Source organism: Scylla paramamosain, chromosome 9 (assembly GCF_035594125.1).
Source record: "Scylla paramamosain isolate STU-SP2022 chromosome 9, ASM3559412v1, whole genome shotgun sequence".
Classification (NCBI taxonomy): domain Eukaryota; kingdom Metazoa; phylum Arthropoda; class Malacostraca; order Decapoda; family Portunidae; genus Scylla; species Scylla paramamosain.
Genome location: NC_087159.1, coordinates 27,487,501 through 27,492,571, shown reverse-complemented (window position 1 = coordinate 27,492,571; position 5,071 = coordinate 27,487,501). Strand labels below are relative to the sequence as shown.

Below are 5,071 nucleotides of genomic sequence, written 5' to 3'. Positions count from 1 at the left end.
GAATATAAAAGCCAAAAAAGCCACCTGTCCAATTTCGTTTGAGCAGGTTAGGTGAATGACTCTTCTTTTCATTCCACGAGTCTCTTCATACTCAAACCACTCATACACGAATATACAAACTAACAAACTAAAAAATAAATAAATAAATTTGAGCAAGTTAGGTGAATGACTCTTCTTTTCATTCCACGAGTCTCTTCATACTCAAACCACTCATACACGAATATACAAACTAACAAACTAAAAAAACACATAAAAAAAAACTTAGATCTATACAACTGGAGAATATAAAACCAAAAAACAGGTAACCAGTCCAAATTTTAAGGAAAGCAAGTGAGGTGAATGACTTTTCCTTGCAATATGCGACTCACTTCATACTCAAATACACATAAAATCACATAAAATCGTTATAACTGGATGTTATTATTATTTTTTAACTATTCACATTCTTATTTCTCGCTTTTTTAATTTGAGTTTTGTATTTACAACATTTTTCACATTAAAGGCGATAGTTTCCAATCAAGCGTGATGGACCTCTGATGACAACTATCCACAACACAAATAATTCTGTAGCAGATGAGGCTCGGCAGACTTTGCCAGAATATAGGTGAAATGTGTATGTAGCGCAAGTCAGTCAATTGTACTGTAAAGCAATGAACATTACTAATTTACTTACACACAAACACACAAAATAGCAAACAGAAAAAGCACCCTCAGCAAAAAAAAAAAAATAAATAAATAAATAAATGAATAAACAAAAAATAAATAAATAAATCAAAATAAATAAAATTAAATAAATAAATAAATAAATAAAAAGCCGTTAAGGTGAATGTAAAAAAAAAATAATAATAATTTACCTTTACAATTTTCTGAAGAGCAAGTGAGGCCAATATTTTTTTTTTCTTGCATTCCACGAGGCAACTAATTATGAACTAAGAAATAAAAAAAGTACCAAAAAAAAAAAAAAAAAAAAAACGGCACTCGGGGAATGTAAAAAGCCGAAAACATCACCTGTCCAATTTTGAGGAGCGCAGGTGAGGTGAATGACTTTTCTTCCATTCCACGAGACAACTGAATGCAAACTAGCAAATCAAAACCTTAAAGTCACTGGGAGAGATGTAAAAAGCCGAAAAACAAAGGTAATGAGGGAATATAACATACCCGCAAAGACCACCTGTCCAATTCTGTGCAGAGCAGGTGAGGTGAATCCTTTCTAATAAACACAAACAAACTGGCAAGTAAAAAAAAAAAAAAAAAAAAAAGACCTGGGAATGTAAAGGCAAAAAAAAAAACTAATAAAATGAATGAAAATGAAATGAAAACAAAGCCAATGGGGAATGTTCAAACCCCTCCAAAAAAAATAAATAATAATAATAAAAAGAAAAAAAAAGCATCTGTTCAATTCTCGAAAAGCAGTTTACGTGAATATTTTGTTTTTCTTCCGTTCCGCGAGGCAACAAAAATATGAACTAACAAAAAAAAAAAAAAAAAAAAAGAAAAAGAAAAACAAGCCAACTAAGGGAACGTCAAAGCGAAAACAACCACGTATCCAGATCTGTGGAGAGGAAGTGATGTGAATTTTACCTCGCATTCCAGGATCCAGATGAATACACACTGACCAACAATTATATATATACAAAAAAAAAAAAAAGCCACGGGAGAAATAAAAAAAAATAAAAAAAAGCCGGAAACACTACCTGTACAATTCTGTGGAGGGCGGCAGGTGATACAAATAATTTCACCCTGCTTTCCTGGACCCAACTACATATATACAAACTAACAAATAAAATAAAAAAATCCCCTCCCCCCAAAAAAAGAAGTCACGGGGGGAATTTAAAAAGCCGAAAACACTACCTATCCAATTTTGTGGACAGCAGGTGAGGCGAATGATTTTTACCTTGCATTCCAAGAGTCGCCTCTAAATATACACGGCGCCGGCTTTTGTGAAGACTCCGAGGAAAGGTCAGCCAGGATTGGTAATTCCACACAACCTTTGGGATGTGATGCTGGCCCGGCGTGAAACAGACCTGAAAGAATAAGAAGAGCGAAAAAAAAAAAAATAGAATGTCACGTATCAACAAAGATGAGAAGGTGAATAGAAAGTGAAAATTATGCTTCTTTATATTTAGTTTTCTATTTTTCTTTTTTTTTTTGTGTACGTGTGTGTGTGTGTGTGTGTGTGTGTGTGTGTGTGTGTGTGTGTGGTTAGATGGAAAGGGTTGACTATTGCAAAAAAAATATATATATAAAGTCTCCAATTAGAAGAAGAAAAAACTCACACAAAATAAGATGATGATGTTGATTATTGTTATTATTATTATTATCACTCATTCTCTCTCTCTCTCTCTCTCTCTCTCTCTCTCTCTCTCTCTCTCTCTCTCTCTCTCTCTCTCTCTCTCTCTCTCTCTCTCTCTCTCTCTCTCTCTCTCTTTTATATGTGAAAGTGAAGCAGGTCAAGGACACAACATTTGAAATAAGAAAAAAAAAATCACTAGTTGGAATAAAAAAAAAAAAGTGAGAGGTTGGATTTAAAAGAAATAAAAAAAAATTGAGAACCTATAAAAAAAATGAATAAAAAATAAAATGATAGAGGAAAGAAATTTAAAACAGAAGTTCAATTTAGTTCCGGAAATGTCCCAATACTCTTCTCTTGAAACAGTTCGAAGAGCAACGCAGAAACAACTACAATAAGAAATGAGAGAGAGAGAGAGAGAGAGAGAGAGAGAGAGAGAGAGAGAGAGAGAGAGAGAGAGAGAGAGAGAGAGAGAGAGAGAGAGAGAGAGAGAGAGAGAGAGCGGCGGAATGTGTAGCTGGCCCTCAGGCAATACACGCCACATCTGACGCCACTACGCCTGTCGCCCACGCCCACACCAACCCACGCCACCGGTGCCGCCGCCCAGAGGGACCACCACCTCACACTGACTGTACCGTTCGTCAGGAAGGAGAGTAACTTTCGTTCCTTTCTGCCGCGGTACAGTCGCTTCTGGAACCAGCTGATGCAGATCACACCCTTCCACCACACCGCACACCTCCACCTTCCACCACACCGCACACCTCCAGGAGTTCAAGAGGGGTGTAAATGAGTGGCTGAGAGACCGCAGCTAGTGAACACCAACAAAGTGTAAGACATGAATGTATGGCTATGTATGTGTTGACCGAGATAACCAAACTACCTCTGGAATTTGGCTGTGGTCTATGTATTTACACCCTATACTGTTTAGAGAGAGAGAGAGAGAGAGAGAGAGAGAGAGAGAGAGAGAGAGAGAGAGAGAGAGAGAGAGAGAGAGAGAGAGAGAGAGAGAGAGAGAGAGAGAGAGAGAGAGAGAGAGAGAATTATTTAAAGCAACAGAAGTTTTCCTGCCATGAAAAAAAAAAAAAGAAAAAAAAGATTACAATGTTTCGTTCACGTTTCAAAATAAAGACATAAAGTAAATAAAGCAGAGCAAATAAACTCCACGTAATGAATGTTTAACCCAACAATGCCATCACGAGTAAGTAAAATCCATGGAAAAAGGAAATATGTGTATACGAATATAATACATTTGATCTGTACCCAAACAAAATATTTCTCCATCACAAAGGGAACTCAATCCACCCACCCACCCACCCACACACACACACACACACACACACTTTGACATATAAAATACAAAAAAAAAAAAAGAGAAAGGTAACACAAAACTTCAAATAACAACAAGAAATATGTAGAAAATAAACTGAAAACATTACAACAGCCTTAGTGCAGAAGAGTACACACATACACACACACACACTGAAATATATATATACGAGGTGTGTCATTAAAGTTCCAGGACTGGTGTCCTAAAAGATGAATTTCAAACCCAAGCCACAAACCACCATATTTCCCCTTCAAAGTAATCCTTCTGGAGTATACAACTGCGCTCCCAACCCTCTACAGTCACTAATCTTTTTCTTACGTGCTTTTAAAATCATGTCCTCTGTTGCAGGTCGTTTAACAATGAGCGCTGAACAGCGAACAAACTTGAAGTTTTTGGTGCAGTTGGGGAAAACGCCGTCAGAAGCACTGGGTATGCTGCAAAAAGTGTACGGGGATGAGACAATGTCACGCTCACGTGTTTTTGAGTGGTGCAAGAGGTTCAAAGAGGGCCGGGAGGACGTGGAAGATGACCCCAGGAGTGGAAGACCCTCAACGAGCAGGAATGAGGCCAATGTTGAGCGTGTCAAGCAGATGGTGCGTGACGATCGTCGGTTGACTGTTCGAAAGATCGCAGATGAGCTTGGCATGAACCACAACAGCGTGTGGAAGATTATCACTGAAGATCTGGGCATGCGGAAAGTCTGTGCGAAGATGGTGCCGAGACTCCTGAACGATGACCAGAAGGGACGACGCATGCAGGTGTGTCAGGACATCCTCGAGCGTCTGGAAACTGAACCAGACTTGCTCAGGAGAGTCATCACCGGCGATGAGTCCTGGGTATTTGAGTACGACCCGGAGACCAAACGCCAGAGCCTTCAATGGAAGAGTCCGGCGTCGCCACGGCCGAAGAAAGCAAGGCAGTCCAGGTCCAGCTTCAAGGTCATGTTGATCGCTTTCTTCGATGTGAGGGGCATCGTCCACTGCGAGTTCTTGCCACAGGGCCAGACAGTCAACCAACATGTGTACAAAGAAGTACTGCGGCGTCTGCTTCGTGCAGTGCGCGAGAAGAGGCGGGAGTTGTGGCAGGGCAACTCGTGGCTGCTTCACCACGACAATGCGCCTGCTCACAATGCCCTGAGCATCAGAGAGTTCTTGGCCAAGAAGAACATCGCCGTGCTGGAGCAACCGCCCTACTCACCTGACCTCGCTCCGTGCGACTTCTTCCTCTTCCCCAAGCTCAAGGAGGTCATGAAGGGGACCCGTTTTGATGATGCGGACGACATCAAAAAGGCCGTGACGACGGAGCTGAGGAGCATCCCGCAAGAATCCTTCCAGCAGTGCATGCAAGCCTGGCAGAGAAGGATGGACAAGTGCATGCGGTGCCAGGGGGATTACTTCGAAGGAGATAACCTATAGTTTGTAGCCTGGATGTGAAATAAAACTTGTGTGGCACCA

The 5,071-nt window shown here is 40.3% G+C and overlaps 1 long non-coding RNA gene across 1 annotated transcript in view; it reads right to left on the bottom strand.

Moving 5' to 3' along the window:
* Nucleotides 1–257: 257 nt before the first annotated feature.
* Nucleotides 258–5,071, bottom strand: part of LOC135103811 (uncharacterized) — a 52,394-nt gene continuing 47,580 nt past the window's right edge. Inside the window, exons 2-3 of the long non-coding RNA XR_010270207.1 lie at nucleotides 1,895–2,024; nucleotides 258–640 (exon numbers count right to left, since the gene is read on the bottom strand). This is a non-coding gene — a long non-coding RNA (uncharacterized LOC135103811). The remainder of the gene's footprint in view (nucleotides 641–1,894; nucleotides 2,025–5,071) is intronic.